This window comes from Sorex fumeus, unplaced genomic scaffold (genome assembly GCF_029834395.1).
Source record: "Sorex fumeus unplaced genomic scaffold, SorFum_2.1 ptg000129l, whole genome shotgun sequence".
NCBI lineage: Eukaryota > Metazoa > Chordata > Mammalia > Eulipotyphla > Soricidae > Sorex > Sorex fumeus.
The window spans coordinates 2,449,610-2,473,027 of NW_026606186.1; the positions used below are offsets into that span (position 1 = coordinate 2,449,610).

At 39.5% G+C, this 23,418-nt stretch overlaps 1 protein-coding gene and 1 pseudogene across 1 annotated transcript in view; both read right to left on the reverse strand.

Annotated features, from left to right (window-relative positions):
- EPHA6 (EPH receptor A6) overlaps window positions 1-23,418 on the reverse strand; it is a 984,716-nt gene that overhangs the window by 97,779 nt on the left and 863,519 nt on the right.
- LOC130045875 (uncharacterized) lies at window positions 1,713-1,822 on the reverse strand (annotated as a pseudogene).

The following is a 23,418-nucleotide window of genomic DNA, read 5'->3' on the forward strand; positions in this document are numbered from 1 at the left end:
TACTTTCCTAATAATCCTTCAAATCCACCATGTTCATAAATTCATTAATCTTACATTTTTCCTATTATTTCAGAGTGGGGGTGTGCTTCCACAGGGTTCTCAAGAGGCCTAAGGGACCCATTAGAAAGAGATTTTTCACCAACCTGGGTGGATGATTCTCTTGACGCAGTGTTGGGTTTAATTCGCCAAGTTCCCTCTCCTTCCCCCGCCCCATGCCCCATTTTTGGGAGGGTATTTTATTTTGCATTTGTATTCATCAGAGAGATTGTCAGTTTCCTTCTTGTGTATTGAACTTTTCTGGTTTAGGGATTAAGATGATATGGCCTTACAGAATGCACTTTTTCTCCCTAATTTGTTATATAGTGTGGAGGATATGAACAGTGATTAGTATTTGTTCTTCTTTGAAAAATTCTGTTTTTTTTTTTATTTTTTACAAAATGTTGACATGTCTTAAGATCAGCTAGTTTGAATTCACTAGTAAGCGAAGCTAAATGGTCTTGTTTTTTATTTTTAGTGAGATTTATGGTAACTCTTTGATTTCTGTACTTGTGATTGGTTTGTTCAAGTTTTTCTTCCTGTTTCAGCCTCAGAACATGTATGGTACTAAAGTTTGTCCATTTCTTCTTGTTGCCCAATTTGTTTGGATGTAGTTGTTCATAGCCTAGCTTTATATTTCTGTAGTTTCAGTTGTTGCTTCATGTCTTTTTGTTCTTATTCTTTTTAGGAGAGTGTCTTTTTCCCCATAGTGAACTTGAAAGAATTATCGATTTTATTGGTCTTTTTAAAGAACAAGCCTATAGTTTCCTCGATGACCTGAGCATCAGCGCTTGGTATAGACAATTTGGTTTGACTTCATTGATTTCCACTGTCATTTGTTATTATTTTTTCCTCCTTGCAATTTTGGCCTTATTTCTCCTTTTCTAGTTGTTTAGATGTAAATTCCAATTGTTTCTGTGAATATTTTGTCCTTTATTATTATGTCCCTATGTTGAAACTGAATTCCTTCTTAAAACTGCTTTTTGTTGAATCCCTTAGCATCTGATAGCATGTCTCTGTTTTTTAATTTTTCTGGGTAATTAATATTTCTTCTTACTCCTTTTTTATTGATTTTGGGTCTCACCAAGAAGTGCTCAGAGCTTACTCCTGGCTCTGTGCTCATGATCACTCCTGGCAGGGTTTGGGGAATCAGATCCAGTGCTGGGGATTAAACCTGGGTTTGCCATGTACAAAGTATCACCTGACACGCTGTACTATTTCTTCCCATTAATTAAACTAAAAAATAATTATTATGACTAGGATATCATGTTTGCAATGGTGTTATCATTCATGATTTCATGTACAGTTTTTCCTATGTAAATTTTTCCATTTTGGTTTTTGTTTTATCCTGAGTCATTCAGAACCACATTATTTAGTCTTCATATCTTTGAGGTTCTTTTCATTTTCTTCTTGTTGATTTCTAGTCTCATACAATTATGAGCAGAAAATGTGATTCATATGGTTCCAGTTTTCACATATTATATTAAGATTTCTTTTGTGTTCTAACATTTTTTCTATCCTTGATAATGCTCATTTGTACAAGAATGTGTATTTCTTTTTGTATGCAGTTTACATATATGTAATATATATGTATGTATATATGTCTATATCTTGCATTTCATCAGTTAAAGTTATAATTTTCTTATTAATTTAAAAAATACATCAAGTTTGGAAAAATTGTCTTTTCATGCCTTTAAGAGCCTATGCTCAGGATGGTACAACTAAATGGAGAGGGAGATTGCTGTCTGCCCTGCCAGTCTCGCTGTTAGAGTTACGGATAGGCCAAGTTCCAAACAAATAAATAATTACAGATAAATTCTGTAATTCGATTTTTATATTTAATTTTTGTATATATTATCTTTCATTGCTGTAAGTGAGATATCATGTCCCCTTATATTGTTGTTACTGTCATCACAGTCATTGAAATGTATTAATATTTATTTTTGCGTATTTGGGTGCTACATGTGGTGTCAATATTTCTCTCTCTTGTCTCCCATATATGTTTATTTATCTGATAAAGAAAAAATGTATTGGATGATAATCAGCAGGCCCATTGCTGGTAATTATCACCCAACAGCCAACGGTTCAAAGCTCAGTCAGAGAATGCAGTAATTGGGAGGTGCTCGCTGGAGGTGCTCAGGGGCAACAGGTCCATATATGCTAGTGCATGGGGCCCCATATGCAGCACCCAAAGATGCTCAGGGACCGGGTGGTATTAGAAAAAACCAGTCTCAGCCTGCACCATTTTCGTGGCTTCTCTTCCTCCTGTTCTATATGTTGCTTCTGTCTCATAAAACTGTGTCTCTGATCTTTATTTTTATTTACATATTAATTATTATCATGATTAATTTGGGGGTCACACCTGGCAGTGCTGAGGGATCACTCCTGGCAGACTCGGGGAACCGCATGAGGTTCCAGATCAAACCTGTATTGGCCCTGTGTAAGGCAAGCATCCAAGCGACTGTACTACCACTGGAGTGCCTAGTTTTTATTACTATTTATCATCTTGATCAAGATTTTGTATGTTTTTCCTTCTTTACAATAAAAAAACCCTTTTTTAACATAAAAAAAGGTTTTGAAAGGTAGTTCTGGTGTTGACAAACTGTATTAGCTTTGCTTGTCTGAAAAAAAAAAACATCACCTTATTTTTCCATCATATGATAATTTTGTTTGGAAGATATTACTAGCTGGAAAGTTTAATGTTTTAATAATGTGAATGTATTTCTGGTTTTTCTCTTCTGTAGGGTTTGTGCTAAGAACTCTGATCAAAATCTCATGAAGGAGTCTTTGAATTAGCTATTTCTTTTCCTTAGCAGCTCACTACAGATTTTCTTTATTATTGACTCTTGATTACTTAACATGATGAGTCTTATGGCCAATTGTTCTGGATTTGAACATTTGGGCATTCTGTGACATCTGATATTAATGGTAAGTTTCTCCCTCAGATCTGGGAAGTTCTTGATGGAGAACTCATTGAGTTTTTGTATCTCTATTATGAGCCTCCTTCTTTGTTTAGTTATTTCACCCAGTCACCATTGAAGTGCTCATGACCTTCCAACATTGTCCTTCGTCACCATCGGGTCCAATACTCATTCTCTCTCATCCCTTACCTGACTATTTGGTAATGAGTTTTGTTGTCCCAGGCCAAGGACTGGCATTTTTCAGTACTGTCTATTCCTTTGCTTTCCCACAGGTGAGTAAAATCATCCAAATTTTGTTCTCCTGAGAGAGAGCGCTAGAGCTCTCATGTTTCCCTTTTCTGGCCACTGTTCTTTATTTATGTAGAAAATCAGTTACAGTATTTCATCTCCGGACATTGGCTTGATTTCCACGCTATTCCCTAAAGGAAGGGAGGGATTTCAGCTGCTCCAAATTAGGTCCAATTAGTCTAACACACTAGGATTTAAAAAAAAAAAAGTCTTAGCACTCAGTTTTTGCCAGTAACATAAAAAATATTACAGTCTTTTAGTTTTGTTCAGAAAGTTACTGATGTCATGGGTTTTTCAATCCTCTAGGATAGTCAAGTTAGCCAAAGTTCATGGCGTTTGGTGCATGCCGTAATTGGATACCTTAATTTCTCTTCTCAATGTCATGCTTTGCCCCCACACATATATCTCTTTGTTTAGTTGAGATTCCTTAACTTCATTCCATGTATTTAGAATGGCTTTTAGTCTGTTCACGATCACGATCATCCTGTTGTTCGTAGATTGCCTTGAGGCACCAGTAATGTCTCCTTCGCTCTAGCCCTGAGATTTTAAAAAAGTGCCATATTCAAGGCTCTTTCAGGGTTAGGACAATGAGACCCATCATTGTTACTGGTATTTGTCATATTGGGTACGCCACGGGGAGTTTGCCAGACTCTGCCATGTGGGTAGGTTACATTCGGTAACCTGCCAGGTTGTCCAAAGTAAGAATGAGATAATAAGATGTCACACGCTTCCAGGAGCTGGGTTTTATAGTCTCTGGGTCTTGGCCGTTGATGGGATTACCCTGGCGGGGGGATAGAGAGGGCAGTTCGTGGGTGTGACCCCTGCCTACTGGAATATGGAGGATCTGAGTGGAGGATGCTCAGCCCCTATCCGAGCAGGCTTGGAGATCTCAGTCCCGGGACCCGCATGCCTTTGTTCCTCTGCTGCTACCTGCAGGCGTGTGGAGAGTGGTTTCAGCATGGTTGTGGTTGGTTCTGGAGGTCTTTGGCTGCCAGGGCTCTGCTCGGGGCGGGGAGGGAAACTCAACCCGCCCACCTCCAAGGGGCCCCTGCGAGGACAGCCAGGCACAGGGGCAGGAGATTCTGCTGTTACATTTAGTCTATTACTTTCTCAAATTCCGTGGCTTTATTTTTGTCCCCAGACAAAACTGACAAGTTTGTCAGTTTCTTTGCAGAATGACAGCTTATTTTCACCAGGTTGTCTGCCTAAATTTTAGGCAGATATAAAGAGATATATGTGTGTCTCAGTCAAATCAGGCTGGAGCAGAGAAGGCTTATTCTGTGATATTAAAAACATGAAAGAATACTCCAAGAATCACACGATTTTTTTTTTTTTTTTTGCTTTTTGGGCCATACCCGGCGATGCACAGGGGTTACTCTTGGCTCTGCACTCACGAATTACTCCTGGCGATGCTCAGGGGACCATATGGGATGCTGGGAATAAAACCCAGTTAGGCCTCGTGCAAGGCAAACCCGCTGTGTTATCATTCTAGTCCTGAATCACGTGATTTTTAGTCACCTTCATTTTTAAAACCCGCTAACTACATTTTAGAATTTGAAGAAGTCTGTTATGATGCTGCTTTTTATGTTAAAAGACCACAGGCTCCTGTAAATTATACAAACAAACAAACAAACAAACACTGTCCTACCATTGTTCATTGATTTGCTCGAATGGGCCCAGTAACATCTCCATTTTTGAGACTTGTTGTTAGTGTGTTTGGCATATTGAATACATCACAGGTAGCTTGCCAGGCTTTGCCATGAGGGTGAGATACTCTCGGTAGCTTGCCGGGCTCTCCGAGAGGGGCTGAAGAAATTAAACCCAGCTTGGCCGGGCTGGCTGCGCACAAGGCAAACACCCTAACACTGTGCTATTGCTCCAGCCCAAATTTGTAGGATAACACTCTTTTTTCCTTCCTCAGGTAGCTTAGGTTTGTCAGGTCACACCCATCTAAGAACACTGAACTTGTATTGTAAGCAATGTCCTTTCTGTGTGGACACAGGAAGACAGTTAATATTATGCTTTGTAACTTGGGAGTTGATTGACTCCAAATAATATTTACTCCTGGGCATCTGATTTCTTGACTCAGTTGCCCTTAGTTCCTAGCACCCCAAAAGCAGGGTCCCAACGAGGGACTGAATGGACCCAGGGATACCCTGGCATCGAAATGGGCCAGGCCAAAGAGCCACGATACTCAACTATAAGTTGAGGGCATGATCATGGACAAATGCTGTCATGATCCAAAAGTAAGTAACAACGAGACTAGGACCCTGCTGGAGCTAGGAAGATTAACCTGGCCTGAGGACTGCGAAATGTATAGTGAGATGTTCTCAGGAAGAACCAAACTAAATTTATATCTCTTACTGTGCTCATACAGAATGACATTGCTAGAAATATTAGAAGTAGATTTATTACAACTATTTATGTAGATTACTAACTGAAGGAAGAACACACCCTTGTTGGGATCCCACCCTTGGGTGGATCTCCTAGTAATCTGAAGTAATCTCTGTAGATGAGATTTTATCCTTGAGTTAATCTCCTGGAGGAGTGGTCTTACCTCTCTTTGTTGATTCGTCAGTATTCAACCCACCTTTATGTCACCGCCTTATGTGACTGCTATATAAACTAAGACGTAAGCTCGGAAAAGGGGTCAGAGGTGAGAGAGCTCGGGCTCCAGAGATCCAGAGTCAGAGCCAGAAGGAGAGAGCTTCCAAGACTGGGGCCCAGGAGAGAAGGTGGCAGAGAAAGACAGGAGTGAAGAGGATTGGAATAAACTACTATTGATATAGACTGGCCTGGCCCCCGTTTTTTCTTCCGTCTGCCCTCAGCCAACAGCCGTTCCGATCCAGGCCACACACAGTGGCTCAAGAGCACCGAACGCAGGCGGTGAAACAGTGCTGTCCAGTGAGCCCATGAACATACAACTTTCGGTGTGATAAGATTTTACACAAATTATATAAAGATAGTTGATATGTAAAGTAAGACTCAATTTATCTATGTAAACAGTCCTGAAGTTCAATGAAAATATCAAACCAAACATATTAATTTTCGTTCCCATAAATTTTGTAAAAAGGTAAAAAGGTAAAGGCCCTCCCGTTGATCGTCGATTTGCTCGAGCGGGCCCAGTAACGTCTCCATTGGAGATTTTGTTGTTACTGTGTCTGGCATATCGAATACTCTCGGTAGCTTGCCGGGCTCTCCGAGAGGGGCGGAGGAATCGAACTCGGGTCGGCCATGTTGGCTGCTTGTAAGGCGAACGCCCTACCGCTGTGCTATCGCTCCAGCCCAAATTTTGTAAATATTGATAAAATTATAGAGAATATTTCATATAATTTTATCAGAAATCTCAAAGCCACACTGATGAATTTAAGTTTTTGTCTCCTAAGATCCCAAGCAAGAGTCATGCTATTGTCTTTGGAATGTCATTTTCTGTTGCTCTTCTTGGTCTCCTCTGTTGGAATACAAAGAGCTTAGGTTTATCAGGTTACACCTATCACAGTACTACCTAGTCACTTCCATTCCTTTGTTTATCTGTAACCACTTCTATGCTCTCATCCCCAACCAGTTAATCAGCTTTTCCCTTAAGCAGAATCTGTTAATTTGTAAGGTCAGATCCTTCTAGGATACTGAACTTGTATTGTAAGTTAATATTGCCTTTCTCCTTTCCTTATGTTTTTTAAATAGTTTACTTTAATGCAATGTCCTTTTTGTACAGATACAGGAAGACAATTAATATTAAGCTTTGTAACTTAGGATTTAATTGGCTTTGAATATTGTTCACTTCTGGGCATCTGCTTTCTCAACTTAAGCCTCAGTTGCCCTCACTTCCTAGCACCCTCAAAAGCAGGGTCCTGGATGGAACCAGGGCGAGCAGGTAAGCTATGTGCTACCCTGGCATCGAGATGGGCCAGACAAAAGCACCACGATTCTTAACTATAAGTTAGGAGTTTGATCATAGACAAATGCTGTCACGATCCAAAAGTAACGACGAGACTAGGACCCTGCTAGGAATAGGAAAGATATCTGGCCTGAGCACTGTAGTCTGAGATCGAGATGGCCCTAGGAGAGCAATTCTATAAGCTTAAGGTATTTCTTACTGTGTCCGTACCTGATTTCTATTATGTATGCTTATATATTTGTTGGACAAGCAGAGGAGAAACACACCCAGGGGATTGCGTTCTAGGGTGGGTTGATCTGCTAAATAAGAATCTGTCCTAGCAGCAGCTTTCCTATGTGTCCTGCCTAGTTTGGATGAGGCTGAACATTTTTCCCCTTCAAACTGCTTTCAGTAAATAGTTTTCCTTTTTTCAGGTGCTAGCCAGGTCTGATCTTTGGGATGTAGATTCCAGTCTGTAGCCAGGCTAGTCTTTGGGACACAAAGCTCAGATAATTGTCTTTGGGATGTAGATTCCAAGCTCTCCCAGACTGGTCTAGAGATGCAAATTAGATGCAAATCCAAGTGCTTGTAGCTTGTGAAAGTGCTTGTGAAAGGTTTCAGTCTTGGTTTTGTGTCTTCTTTCCAGAGGCCAAAATTACTGGCCTGAAGATGTAAAGAAACAATGTATGTTTTGCAGCCTCAATGTTCTTTCTGTAACTCCTTTTGATGACATCACTGTATTACGCCCTTTAGAGGTACCATGATCTATATTAGGAGATTTCGGGGCTCTCACTGGGGGCACAGACATAAGAGAATGAGAATACGTGCTTGAGAGAACTGGGGGTCACAGGTCTGAGAGAACCTGGGCCCTCCATGACATGGGTTTCTTTTATGGGATATAATGAGACTGTAAGAATGGGTTGGGAGAGGCAGAGGAGAGACAGGAGTGAATGGAGAGAGGATTGGAATAAACTGCAACCAAGATCAACCAGCCTGACCCTCGTTTCCTTCCTTTGCCTGCCCATTGCCATTGACCTCCCTGGAGTGGGGGAAACGGCCTGAGACTACTGAACGCAGGAGGTGGGAGAGATGAACTGCTGCTATTCCTTTTTGTTTTTACACACTCCTCCTCCTTAATTTTTGGCTTTGGGGCCACATCTGGTGTATTCAGGGCTTACTCCTGGCTCTGTGCTCAGGGATCACTCCTGGACAGGCTTTGGGAACCATAGGAGGTTTCAGGGACTAAATATGAGTCAGCCATTGCAAGGCAAGTACCATACCTACTGTACTATCACACTGGCTCCAGTGTTATTTTCGTCTTGAGCTTATCACCGAGCTCTGCTCTTTAATTTAACAATCAAACGAGAATTGAAGGTCTTTGACTGCTTCCTGCTCCTCTTGTGAATTAAGTGACTGACAATTGTCCTGTTTATTTTTCAGTTTGTTGCCTGCTAGCATCAGTCCCAGTGCTGTGATTTTTATCTGACTGGGAGCAAGAATCCCCACATCTATGCATTTTGATATATTAGAATCTTCCAAAATTCTACTTGCTTACAGAAGTGCTCCAATTTCTGATGTACACCTTACTTCTTTCCCAAGAATTCCTGATGTAGTCAATAAAACATGACTTGTGTCATAGCCTTCAAATAGAAGTATGAGAAAAGATGAATGACCACTGGCTTACAAGGCTGTGGTTTCAGAAAAGTGCCTCAGATGATAGTAGTGGATAATAAACACAGTGCCTGCTTCAGAGAATTGTTTTCCTGTATCCTTTTAACTGAATCAGTCTGTTATTAGACTCAAATAACCATTTCCTAAAAGTGACTTCAGTAAGTGGAAGCCATTGTACTGTACTTTTCAAGGGCTTGGTTTAAACTCAGTAACTGGCTTTTCTTGATTCCTCTTACTCACAAGGACTCAAACAGAAGCAGAAACCATCAGATGCTTTATCTATCTAGAGAAAATGTGTTTTCCTACCTTTTAGAGGAATATGCAGAATATTGATGTCTATTGATGAAATAAATGATAGTTAAACTATTTTATTGCTACAAAGAAAATTGTTCTGTATATAGCAAGAGGTACAGAAATCCTTAAAACTGTATGTTTCCCAACAAGCTGGGGGAGAAAGCTTATTAGTCAGTAGTGTGTGCTAGAACCTGAGTTCAAACCCGAGTAGCTCATGCCTCTGAGACACCAGAACCACCAAGAATGCCCCTAGGAACTGCAGATCATTGTTGGAATCTTGGTAGTCCTCAGCACCACAAGGCCCAAGCATAGGTACACATCTTTGGGCCCTAACACCGCAACCCTGAGGCTCATTATTGCTGAGAGTGATCCCCAGTTCCCCAGAGTACTGCTTGTGAAACCTCCACCTGAAACAAACAGAACAACTGGACGCACAAATTTTTCTCCATATAATGAATGCTATGTTTATCTTTTTGGTTTTATGTTATTGTCTACATATACATCATTATAAACATAGGTCTTTTCTATCAAGTGCTCTTTTATTTTCTGGAATACTTTAAAAAAAACCCTGGGAAAGATTTTATACCTTATAACTATAGAACTTATATCACTCAAATAAACAGTATATTGTAGGTACCCTTGTTGACAGTAGACAAGGTTAAAATCTTAAAAATTAACCCAGGAAGCAACAACCAGTTTTTGTTAGAGCAGTCGGATTAGGCTAGATAAATTTTAGCGAAAATGGCCTTGTCTTGCTTGTGGGCTGGGGCATTAGCTCTTTGGTCCTTAATACACTCAGAAGTGTATTAGTCTCATAGTAGGGAATCTAATAAAGATGGACTCAGTCAATGGGCCAATGCACAGAGAAATGCTTATAGAACAAGGTTCATCTTGATTTGGTGCAGTTTCCTCAAGGAAGCTTGTTTTAAAATCTTCAAATCCTTACATCTAACCAGAAGTGAAGCCAATATACTCAACTTGATTCTGCCATTTAACAGATTAGATTAGACCTCTAGCAAGAGATTATAAAATTTGACTGGATAATCACAGAGAAGTTTCATGATTCAAAATCTGTTATTTCATCTTATCTTCTCTATAGTGAAAAGTGGAAGGAAGTATTCATCCAAAGCAAAGTTTATCTCCAACCGTCCCTGGTCCTATTTCTGAATTTGCTGAAATTAGCCATTTCATTTATGTTCTTGGATACCGTCAATTGTCTATTTCTCTTCCTTCTTCCCTTCTTCCTGTAACAATAAGATTATGTTACAGGAAGAAAATTATTACATGAAATTCTTAATAATAAAAAATTGTTACAACAAATAATCTATATGATTAGTGAATAATCTAGATTATTAGTGAAAACCAAAAGAAAAAAATCTGTGATTTTTGAAAGAGAGAATATTGAAGTGTTATGTGAAAGCAATTATTTAGAAAAGGTTTCTTCATTTAAAAAGAGAATTTTCCACAGGGTTCTGTAATAACCAGTCTCCTGGGAATTCATTGATGTGAGATGTACATGCACTTGATTTACAGAGACTCTGTCTGCATGCCCACTTCTGTGAGGTATGGGGAATATTTCCCTGGAACAGCTTCTGTTTCCTTCTCACTACTCAGATTATTTTCTCTTTGGAATGTGAGTGCATCAAAGCTGAGGTTTCAATATAAAAAATCCATTTCAGCAAAATAAATTTTAAGAAGTATGTAGTCCTTTAAAGTAAGAAATAACTGTCCATTTTCTCTTGATCCTGAGAGTGGTCAGTTATGCAAAATAGTAAGAATAAAATCAATCTTATCAGAATTTACATAGGACTCAACCTAACATATGCTTCACTTAATCACTTAACTTCCCGTTAGTCGTCGATTTGCTCGAGCAGGCGCCAGTAACGTCTCCATTTGTCCCTGTCGCGTGCTAGTGCGGCCCAATGGCATCTGTTCGCTCCGGGAACATGAAGGGCCTCAAACCGATCGTTCATGATCTTGACGAAGAAGTCTGACCGTCTGGTAGGTGGGCGGTCTTTTGACATCCTGTGGAATCCAGTCGATAACAGCTCAAGTCCAGCGGTCGTCTTTAAATCTCATTACGTGACCAGCCCATCTGATTTTCGACACCTTGGCAAATGAGACAGCGTCCCTGATTCTTGATCGTCGATGGATGTCAGAACTCCGGATTCTTTCTCTCATTTGAGTGAAACATCATATTCCAAGCATAGCTCTTTCTATTCTTCTTTGGGAGACCTGAATAGCGTTCTCATCCTGTTTGCGTAGGGCCCAGGTCTCTGAGGCATATGTTAATGCAGGAAGAACAGTGGAATCAAAGAGATGTGCCTGGAGCCGGAGGTTCTTCGTCCTCTTAGCTATTTCTTCGACGTTCTTGAAGGCGTTCCAAGCCGCTCTCTTCCTCCTGCGCAGCTCGGTTGCCAGGTCATTTGTCATGTTGACCTCTCGACCTAGGTACACATAGCTGTTGCATTCGGAGATGGTCGTTCCGTTGAGAGCAAATGGGGAGTCAGGAACGAGGCTGTTTCTCATAATCATTGTCTTCGTAAGATTAAGCTGTAGTCCCACCTTTCCACACTCACGGTCAAAGTCGGCCAGCATTTGTGCCGCTTGGCTGATGTTTGGTGTTACTAAAACAATGTCATCAGCAAAGCAGAGGTGGTGTAGTTGCCGATCATCTATCTTCACTCCCATTCCTTCCCATTCCAGTCGTTGCATGATGTTCTCGAGTGTGGCACTGAAGAGTTTCGGTGAAATGGTATCACCCTGCTGCACCCCTCTCTTGACATCAACGATCACTTCTTTGTAGAATAGTGAGACCATGGTAGTGAATCCGCAATACAGCTCACGGAGGATCCTGATGTATTGGGCTTGAATGCCCTGATTGGCTAGGGCTTCAATGACCGCTTCCGTCTCAACAGAATCAAAGGCCTTCTTTAAATCAATGAACGTTAAACAGAGCGGCATCTTGAACTCCCGAAAAACCTCAATGAGCTTGGTTATCGAGTGGATATGGTCGATGGTGCTGAATCCTTTGTGGAACCCGGCTTGCTCGCATGGTTGTCCTTTATCTAGTGTTCTGTCAATCCTATTTAGGATGACTCAAGTGAACAACTTGTAGATGACAGACAATAGGCAGATCGGGCGATAGTTGCCAATGTCATGGATGTCTCCCTTGTTGAACAGTAGTATGGTCCTGCTGGTTTTCCATTGGGACAGAACCTTGCATTCAGACAGGTAGTGAGTGAAGAGCCGAGCCAGTGTATTGATGAGTACTGACGGCAGGTTCTTCAGATGTTCAGGTCTGACCTTGTCTGGGTGGGATGCTGTTTGTTTCTTTACCGACAAAATGGCGTGTCGGATTTCGGAAGGGAGAACGTTGGGAACGACATATCCATCCTGTGGAATTTGGTATGTCGGCAAGTGGATATGGCTATCAAAGAGATTTGAGTAGAAGTCATGGATAATCTTCTCCATTGCCGTTCTGGAGGATGTGATGGATCCATCAGGACATCGGAGGGCAGTCATCTTGGTCTTGTAGTTGGCGAAGGACAGGCGGGCGTTACGAATACTTTTCCCGGCTTCTGCCGCATCTACCAGTACTTCTGCTCTTCTCTCTTTGAGGTCTTCCTTGATCGCATCTCTGCACTGCTTTGCGAGCTCGGACGTTAGCTTGCGGTTGCCTGAGGCATGCGCCAAACCACGCTGGCGAATTAGCTCAAGAGTTTTCGAAGATAGGCGATTTTTTTGTGGCTATCTCTCTCTTGGCGTTCCTCGCACATTCATGGAGGTGCTGAACCAGTCGATCGTATTCCTCGTCAATGTTGTCAACAATGGCATCTTCCCATGTTGGCAGACTTCCATATCGACACTACTTCCACTATCCAGCTGTCACCACACTTCAGGACGCTTTCCGGACACATCATAAGACACTAAATACCCATCTTCAGGAATTGTCGTACCGTATTTGATAGGGTTCAAATATGGTAACACCTTCAAGGGTGATTAGAGGTCGCCCCAAAAGCCTCTATCCCTCTCAGAAAGACTGGCAAGCTACCGAGAGTATTCCGCTCGCACGGAAGAGCCTCTTAAGCTATCCGCTGTGTATTCAATATGCCAAAACCAGTAACTACAACTGGTCTCATTCACCTGATCCTGAAGGCTTCACCGACATGGCAGCACTGAGAAGGATGAGAAAGGAGAGGCCGACAAAATCTCAAGGCCGACCTAGGCTGCCACAACGAAGGAAGACAAAAATGATCATCTGTACTTTCAATGCACGTACGCTAGCATCAGATGCATCCATCGAGGACCTGATGGTACAAGCGCAAATGATCAAGTACGACATCATTGGTCTGACCGAGACAAGAAGGCACGAATCTCACCATGCCGTTTTCGACACTGGAGAAGAATTGTTCCTCGGAACATGCGATAAAAGAGGTGTTGGAGGTGTCGCTGTCCTTGTCAACACAAACTTGGCCAAGAGCATTGATTCATTCGAATGCCTAACAACCCGAATTAGATGTTTACATTTGAATAGATGTGGCTCACTGCCTGCAGTTTCTATCTTCGTTGTCTATGCACCAACATCTCATTATGATGAAAGAGAAATTGAGAAGTTCTACATGGAGCTGGAGAAGTTCTATAAAGAAGACCACACCTTCTACAAGATCATTGTGGGTGATTTTAATGCCAAGATAGGACCGAGAAGATCAGCTGAAGAACTTCACATCGGGACCCATGGCCTAGAATGGAACGAACAGGGTGAGAGACTGTCTGAGTTCATCATGTTGACCAAGACCATTCATGGTAACTCACAGTTCCAGAAGGCAGAATCTAAACGATGGACATGGGAGTGTCCCGGTGGATGATTCCACAACGAAATAGACCACATCATATTCAATCGACGGTTTTGCCTGACTGATGTCGCTGTTGTCCCAAAATTTCGAACGGGATCGGACCACCGTCTCCTTCGTGCAAAATTCTACTTCACAGAACGGGGAGAAAGGGCTGCAAAGTTCAAAAAGAGAACTCCCAGAATGATCACCAACTGGGAACTCTTTGGTACTATTGTGGCAACATATGCTAAGGCATGTTAACTTTCTCTTCTCACCTCCTTCCTTCTCTCTCTCTCTCTCTCTCTCTCTCTAGTTCCTTAGTCCTCCCTCTCCCTTTCCTTTCCATTCCCCTTCTTCCCCTTCCCCTTGGGCTAGACCTCGATTTATTTAATACACACAAAGTCAGGAGTCAGGAGTAATTTCTGAGCACAGATGTAGGAGTAAGTCCTGAGCAACACTGGGTGTGACCCAAACAAACAAAAATAAAGACAAAAAATTATAAGATTATTGTTATAAGTGCAAGAAGTATCACACAGAAAAAGCAGTCTTCACAGGTGGGAGTTGGAGGATTGTTTGGTGGACCTGTAAAAGCACTTTGGATGATTTAATAGGTAAGAACCTAAACTTGAAATTGGAATAGAAAAAGACTTATTATATAATTTAGTTCCTATGACCAGGAAAGGAACATTACAATTCTGGATCAAAATTTAACTGGGGTTTAACTAGTTTCTTTGAAACTTTGCCATTTTTCTTCTGGAAAGTGCAAATCTGCTCATCACCTCAGGAACAATGATAGACTACATAATACAACAGCACAGAGAGTGCACCAAATCAAGTTCTCAGAGCCACATAGGGAAGTCAAAGGTATTTTGATAGAAATGAGAATCTAAACATCTTTCTAGTGTGCATAAGAAAGGTTAAACCTTTTGGATAGAAAATGATCAGAATCATAGCTTCTATCCTCTTAAAATTTTTTTTTTTGGCATTGAAAATACATGCTAGGATTTAATCATTTATCCTATCACTTTCTCTGAAACTTCATAACAATTTCTGCATATATGGGGCACTTAAAAAAAGAAGCACTAAATCATTTTGGCCTGACTTTATCCAAAGTCAAGGTACTTTAAAGTACTGTCATCCGTGCAAACAACACAGTATTACAACAAGGAAATTCAATTTTAAAGAATAATAAGGCAATCTGTAAATGAAGCATATTGCATTTGACTTCTATCAAGGACCATGTAACTCACATAATCCAACTGAATATGCTTTCATAAGCCCATACTAATCAACACATAGCTCTCCTTTTTCAGCTTTTTATTTGAGTAGAGTTTATGAAGTTGCGATACTGTTAAAATTTATGGAATTGCTATAAAACTTACTACACCAACCACCATCAAAGTGTTCATGACCCTCCACTACTGTCTTTACATCTCTTTTTTACACTTGGTCATTTTTCCTTCATCTCATCACTATTCTTTTTGGTAATTGGTTCTGTATTCCAAAGTCAATGGTCTACCATTTTCAGTACTATCTTATTTGACTCTTTATATTCCACAGATAAGTGAAGTCATCCTATCTATGTCTTTCTCCTTCTGACTTATTTTTCTAAAGACTATATCCTCTAATTCCATCCATATTGCAGTAAACTGCATGATTTAACCTCTTATTTACAGCTTCATAATATTCCATTGAGAACATATCACAACTTCTAAATGTATTTATTTGTACTTGCACATTTGGATTGTTTCTGTATCCTGGCTATTGTACTAAGTGCTGCAATGAACATAACTTTGTACCTCTCCTTTTGAAATAAATTTTTTGTGTTTCTGGGGTAGAAGTTTAGAAGCAGAATAACTGGGTTATATAGGAGCTCTATTCTTACATTTTTTGAAAAAATCTCTATATTGCTTATCATAGAGTTGAACCAGATGACATTATTATCAACATTGAATGAGAGTTACTTTCTCACCACATCCATGCCAGCACTGGTTGACCAGAATCCATAGGATACATTGAAGAAGATGTAGGCAGAGCCCTCAGGAACAAACCTTAGAGGAGTCTTCAGCAATTTGATTCCAGGCAAAGAGAACAAATGTAAAGGCAAACAGATAGAACTATAACACACATTTAAAAGTTTTTGCAGGCAAAAGAAATGAGCTAAAATGAAAAGTCACTACACTGAATGAGAGAAAATATTTACTCATAATAAATGCATCAGACAAAGGGTTAATATCCAAGATTTACAAAGCACTCACAATGTTTAACAACAGAAAGTTCAACAGCCCCATCTAAAAGTGGGGAGATGAGATGAAAGAAATTTTCTTCAAGAAGACAGGCAGATGTTTCAGGAATATAAATATGTGTATCATTTACGATTAGGGACAAGCCAATCAAAATAATAATGAGATGTCATCTCATAGCAGAAAGATATCATCTTTCTCATATATCTAAAAGGCTAGAAACACATAGCTCTTATGTTACTACAAAATTCAAGAATCATATGTTGTTTCAGACTCTTTTAGAAAATATTACAGTGACTAGATACAAATTTATCTCTCCTGCTTCTCTCTTATAAAGATTGCCTTCAGCATTACTCCCTTATAAACAACACCTTTAGTACTACTTTTTAAAAAATTTTTATTAGTGAATCACCGTGAGATACAGTTGCAGGCATACAAACTTTTGTGCTTGCATTTCAGTCACACAATGGTCAAGTACCCATCCCTCCACCAGTGCCCATTTTCCACCACCAATGGTCCCAGCATCCCTCCCACCACTCCCTCTCCATCCCCTCCACTTCACCCCCTCTCTGTGGCAGGGTATTCCCTTTTGCTCTCTCTTCCCTTTTGGGTGTTGTCAGCACTGCCTCTTGCACAACCTTTCTGGGATGTTAAAATTGAGAGAGAATGTCAGTAAGTTATTTTTTATTTTTTAAGTTTATCCATTTTTATTTTTGTATTTTTAAAAAAATTATTAGTGAAACACCATGAGGTACAGTTGTAGACTTACAAATTTTTGTGCTTGGGTTTCAGTCATACGATGATCAAGTACCCATCCCTTCACCAGTGCCCATTTTCCACCACCAATGATCCCATAATACCTCCTCCCCCACCCCCCATTTCCACCATCCCACACTGCCTCTGTGGCAGGACATTACCTCTTATTCTCTTGCTCCTTTTGGGTGCTGTGGTTTGCAAAAGAGGCATTGAGTGGCAATCATGGTTGGTCTATAGTTTACTTTCAGCATGCATCTCCCAACCTGGGAGGATCCTCCCAACACCCTTTATTTGGTGCTCCCTTCTCTATCTGAGCTGCCTTTTCCCCTAGCATGTGAGGCTGGCCTCCAAGCCATGGAGTGAACTCCTGGTACTTATCTCGGCTATTCTTGGGTGTTAGTCTCCTATTTTGTTACTTTATATTCCCCAGATGAATGCAATCTTTCTATGTCTGTCCCTTTCTTTCTGACTCATTTCAGTTAGCATGATACTTTCCATGTAGTACCACTTGTATGTAAATTTCATGACTTCATCTTTTCTAACAGCTACATCGTACTCCATTGTGTAGATGTACCAAAGTTTCTTTAACCAGTCATCTGTTCTTGGGCACTCAGGTTTTTTTCCAGATTCTGGCTATTGTAAACAGTGCTGCAATGAACAAGTGCAGATATCACCTTGACTATACTTTTTTGCCTCTCTGGGATATATTCCTAGGAGTGGTACTGCTGGGTCAAATGGGAGCTCAATTTCTAATTTTTTGAGAATCATCCATACTGTTTTCCAAAAGGGCTGAACCAGTCGGCATTCCCACCGGCAGTGAAGGAGGGTCCCTTTCTCGCCACATTTGTGCCAACACTGCTTGCTTTTGTTCTTTTGTATGTGGACCAGTCTCTGTGGTATGAGATGATATCTCATTGTTGTTTTGATCTGCATCTACCTGATGTTTAATGATGTAGAGAATTTTTTCATGTGCCTTTTTGCCATTCGTATTTCTTCTTTAAGAAAGTTTCTATTCATTTAATCACCACATTTTTTGATGGGGTTGGATGTTTTCTTCTTGTGGAGTTCAACCGGTACTTTGTGTATCCTTGATATCAATCCCTTGTCGGATGTGTATCCTTTGATGAATATCCTTTCCCATTCTGTAGACTGTCTTTGTATTTTGGTCACTGTTTCTTTTGAGGTGCAAGAAGTTATTTAATCTTGTTACTCTGTAAATTGTTATCAAACTTTTTATCTGTTGGTCTCAGTTATATTTCAGTTCACAAGAAGCTACTGGTGATAGAGACAAGTTAAGGGTAGAAAGAAGCGCATAAGTGAGATGAAGAGTTTAGCTTACAATTTCATAGATGGCAAAACTGAGACTTGGGATGATATACAATAAAATACCATCAGTGTCTGAGGTGACACCACATTGGGTTACCAAGGACTCAAAAAGAAACTAACAAAAACCTCTAGGCAATCCCTTATCATAATTAAAACAACTCAGAGGCCTTTTACCATCCACATCTTCGAGATCTGATGAATAGAGCTCTCACAGGAGAAAGACCTAGTAATCTTGAGTAGGTATGCAGCAGAAGTCTAGGGAAAAAGTTATAAGTGACTTTACATTTTCTTTACGTAGTGGTGGTGACTTACGATAAAAACAAAACAGATAGTTTTATGATTAATCTCGGAGATTATTTTGGAGATACTGAGTGGTTGAAGCTCCCAGGTAGATCAGTCTCCAGGCTGAAAACTCTGGGATCTTTTCAGAGTGAGGGCACACAGCCTTCCCCATCCTCATTCTGTCCAAAGCCCCAACGGTCACATCAACACCCCACAGCTTACTGCATATAAACAGTCCGGCATCACGAATAATCTCAAGAGATGCCAAGCCTAAGAATCATCCCAGTTCTAGAGCACCTACAGTGTACAGCTACGAGAACCTCTAAATTTCACAATACTGATAGCAAATCAGATGGGAAAGTTTCATAGAAGTCCACTAAACTCAATAAGCAAAACAATAACACAGAAATCTCAACTAGCAACAAACATCTCAGGAAAACCTTAGACAAGGACTTCAGCAATATCATTGTGAGATATAACAATATTCACATATTTTCTTTTACTGAACTTTTTTCCTGATAATTCCATTAGCCATTTTGTTATAATAAGCAATATAAAATAAGTTATTTTTGTGTCTGCTAAGGGGGTAGGCTTAGGAGGTAGGTGCAAAGCTGGGGCATTGGAGGAGGGAAGGTCACATTGGTGGCGGGATTTGTGTTGGAACACTGAATGGCTGGAATAACTGTACTGTGAACAACTTTGTAAACCATAGTGTTCAAATAAAAACGAACAAATTTAAAAAACGTTCTACTGACCACAAAACAAATCAAAACAAACCTTCTAGGATAGAGACCATATCAGACAATAGTATACCACAGAATAAAGATTAATTAGGATATTAGGTATTAATATACTGTTAAAAAGTGTTTCCTGTTTAAAGTTATTACATACAAATATTTATGCTGACTGGCACATAAATTATGTAAAATCCCTTAAAACTTGATATCTCTCTGAAATCAGCTTGAGTTTGGCAATAATATCCCAGCAAACCTGAGAAAATAATATGGATAGAAAGATTGAATAAGACACAGAAAAAGTGACCATGTTTGTTTTTAACTGGGTACCAAATATGCCTCCGAATTCTGTTTTTACTGTATATATCAGAGATATCTGAGACGAAAGGGTTTCTATTTTTCATTTTTTATCTTTTGTCACAATTTTTGGTAAAGATACTTTGATCAATAATATTTTCAAACAAAACAAACAAACAATGTCCTCCCGTTGTTCATTGATTTGCTCGATAGGGCCCAGTAACATCTCCATTGTCAGACTTCTTGTTACTGTGTTTGGCATATTGAATACTCTCGATAGCTTGCCAGGGTCTCCGAGAGGGGTGGAGGAATCGAACCTGGCTCAGCCAGGCTGGCTGCGTGCAAGGCAAATGACCTATGCTGTGCTATCACTCAAACCTTGTGAAAAAAACAATATTTTAAATTATGCTTAATTAAACAATAATATATCTTCATTTATGTCTTATGTAAATATTTTAGATTATTATTTGAACTTTCAAAGCTAAATATGAGCTATTTTATTTCTCATAAAATGGATAATGCTAGTCTCTTCTGTACTTGCATTAATGGCAAACATAGCTACTTTTTACTCTCTGTAGAATGATAGCTCTTCTGAGTAGGATACTTATTGCACAGAAACCTCCTTTACTACATTTCAATATGCATAGGAACTGGGCATTTCATCAAACTTGCTAACAAGTTGCAACATAAGAGTGATCTGTTCCCCAGAGAAATGGCCAAAACACATTAAAGAGAAGGCGAAAGAATCTGAGAGCCTGGATAATCCATCAGCTAGTTAATTCACACCTGAATAATTGAGAGTTTGCTTTACAGTTATTGAATATTTATGAAGATACCACAATGTTCTGAAAAGTAGATGCACCATGTAAAAATACCAAATAAAACTGACCTGCACACAGCTTGTTTTAACAAGTATTTTACTATTTGACTGAAGCATGCAAAATAAAATGTGCTTTCAAACACCAGTCTGTGAAAGAATTATGATGAGAGATGCTTCTCAAATTCACAGAGCTGGGGGCTGATGAGATCAAATGTCAGGAGCACTTCCCTGGCATGATCAAAGCCCCGCATTCTATTCCTGGCATAGCGTGACCCCCTCCTCATAGCACAGGCATGTATAGCTCTGATGACCTGTCAATACTTGATCCCAGAGCACTGAAATCCTTCAGGCCCACAAAGCCTGAAGGAGTATCAAGAGTGGCCCTAGAGCCCAGAGGCACCACAGGGGAGGTTCCCATTAAATAAAATTGCGAGCTTACTTTCTCAAAGAGATAAAACAAGAAGTTAAAGGTATACTGACCTTTGCAGAAAGAGAAGGAACCAAAGTTTAAGCAAATTTATATAATGTAATGTATATTACATAAAATTTTATATTTGTTCTCTTTGCCTTATATTATGTATTATTTTATGTTCATTAGCATAAATAAATGCATGGGCATAAAATAATAAAAAGAACATATAATAAAAGACCTCAATATGATTAAAGAGCTCAGTATTTTGATGATTTGCTGTAATGTCAGGTTGTCTGCAATTGACTATACATTACTTACAGCTAGTATAAATTACAGATTAGATGTGAACAATTATGGGCTTTCACAGCTTGGAAATAGCTAATTAGTCTTCTAAAATGGAGACCACACACTCCAAGGGGAATGATAACAGCTGACTCAGTTCTACATTAAATAAATACCAAAATTTTGCTAAATATGATAATGGGCATCAGAAAAGAAATTCCATTGATTAGTTAAGTGGACTGTCACCATGCATAACCAGATTAAAAGTAGCTTGTTTATTTATTTATTTATTTATTTATTTATTTTGTTGTTTTGGGTCACACCTGGCAATGCTCAGGGGTTACTCCTGACTCTGCACTCAGGAATCACTCCTGGCGGTTCTCAGAGGACCATATGGGATGCTGGGAACAAACCCAGGTCGGCCGCGTGCAGGGTAAACACCCTCCCCATTGTATTTGGAGCTCCAGCCCAAAAAGTAGTTTCTTATTTGTGGAATTGGTGACTTCCAACTGGTGCAGATTGGCTATTTCTGATACATTCTTTTATATACTAAGAGAATAGAAATCAAAAAGTTTATAGGCTGGATGTGAAGGATGAACCTAACCTCAAGAATATTTTAAGTAATTCAGACAATGAATCTGAAGATTTCTTATTATCTATCCTATAAGGTTATAGAATCTTCCTCAGACAGCTTTTTTAGAATTCCTCAAAAGATTTTTTTTTTCAGACAAATTCTTATAGTAGGGGATTTGGAAATCCTATAAGAATGGACAACTGAGATTTCATTGACAGAACAACAAATTCTATGAATGTTTTGTAGCTTAATAAATGTAAGATCAAAGGAGAATTTGGTATGATTTGTTTTAATTTTAACTCAAAGCTAGTTTCTTAGCTTTTGGGCCATACCTAGTGGTGCTCAGGGACTATTCCTGGCTCTGGGATCACTGTGGCAAGCTTGGGGAACCATATGGGGTACCGAGGATTAAACCTAGATCTGCTGCGTGCAAAGCAGCTGTACAATTGCTCTGGTCCCTCGGAGCTAGATTTTAAGAGTAGTTGTTTACTCAGTCACCTGAAATCTTTTGGCTGGTTCAGCCACCAATTCAAAATATTTTATGAGTTATCATTACCCAATTGTCATCGACCAGTCATCAACCTGGAGGTAAAATAAACTTTTCCCTAGTGAGAAGAATTGATAATTTTTGTGATAATCTATAGCTTTAGTGCTTTATCTGCAGGCAAGAATATTCGCTGCCTGGCTTTTCTGTTTTTAAGATATGAAAGGATCAAGAGAGACTTGAATAGAATTAGCTTGCAAAAATATACAGCTTCTTCTGGCTCATTTATTTCTCAGCAAATATGGGAAGTTTGACCTCTCAGACATTAACTCACTGTGCTCTCCAATGGTTCATAATATCCATATTATTTAAAATATTGCCCAGGCTATTTTCTATAAAGATAAATGTAAAGGCCCTCCCGTTGTTCATTGATTTCCTTGAGCGAGCCCAGTAACATCTCCATTGGAGATTTTGTTGTTACTGTGTTTGGCATATCGAATACATCACGGGGAGCTTGCCAGGCTCTGCCGTGCGGGTGAGATACTCTCGGTGGCTTGCTGGGCTCTCCGAGAGGGGCGGAGGAATCGAACTTGGGTCGGCCATGTTGCCTGCGTGCAAGGCAAACGCCCTACCGCTGTGCTATCGCTCCAGCCCTCCTTTATTTTCTATAAAGGATACTTTTTCCCTTAATTTTAATGTTCCAATCTCTTCTTTCTAAGTAACTTCTTTTTTTGAAAAAAAGAAACCAATTAAAAGACGATGAGAAAGTTCCGATTTTATTTTCCTCAATTTCTCCTTAAGTATTCCAAAGCAATCAGATGCTTTCAGAATATTTGCTAGGAAGAGTCATATCAGTTAATAACTTTCACATTTATTTATTTATGGATACACAGATATGAAAATGTTCAAATGTGTTCCATGATAATTTGCTTTCCACAACATAAGTGAACCTGTAAATGGCAAAATTGAAATGATGTATCTGTATCTATATATCTATAGCAACATCTTTTCAAAGTGATGCTGTATAAAATAAATCCAAAATATGTAACTCAAAACATTTTCATGGTGAATTATAAAAACAGCTATCAGGTCACTTAAAAATATTAAGGATTCAGATTATAAAGCAGTGAATTAAACCATATTTGAATGTTTAAGAATATTACTTTATAATATCAAATTTACTAAAAGAGATTTAGTCTAAGTATTGTGCCATTTGTAAAGTTATATTATATATTAAACAATGTTAACATGCAAAAAGAAAGTGGGAAAAAGCTATAAATATCTTT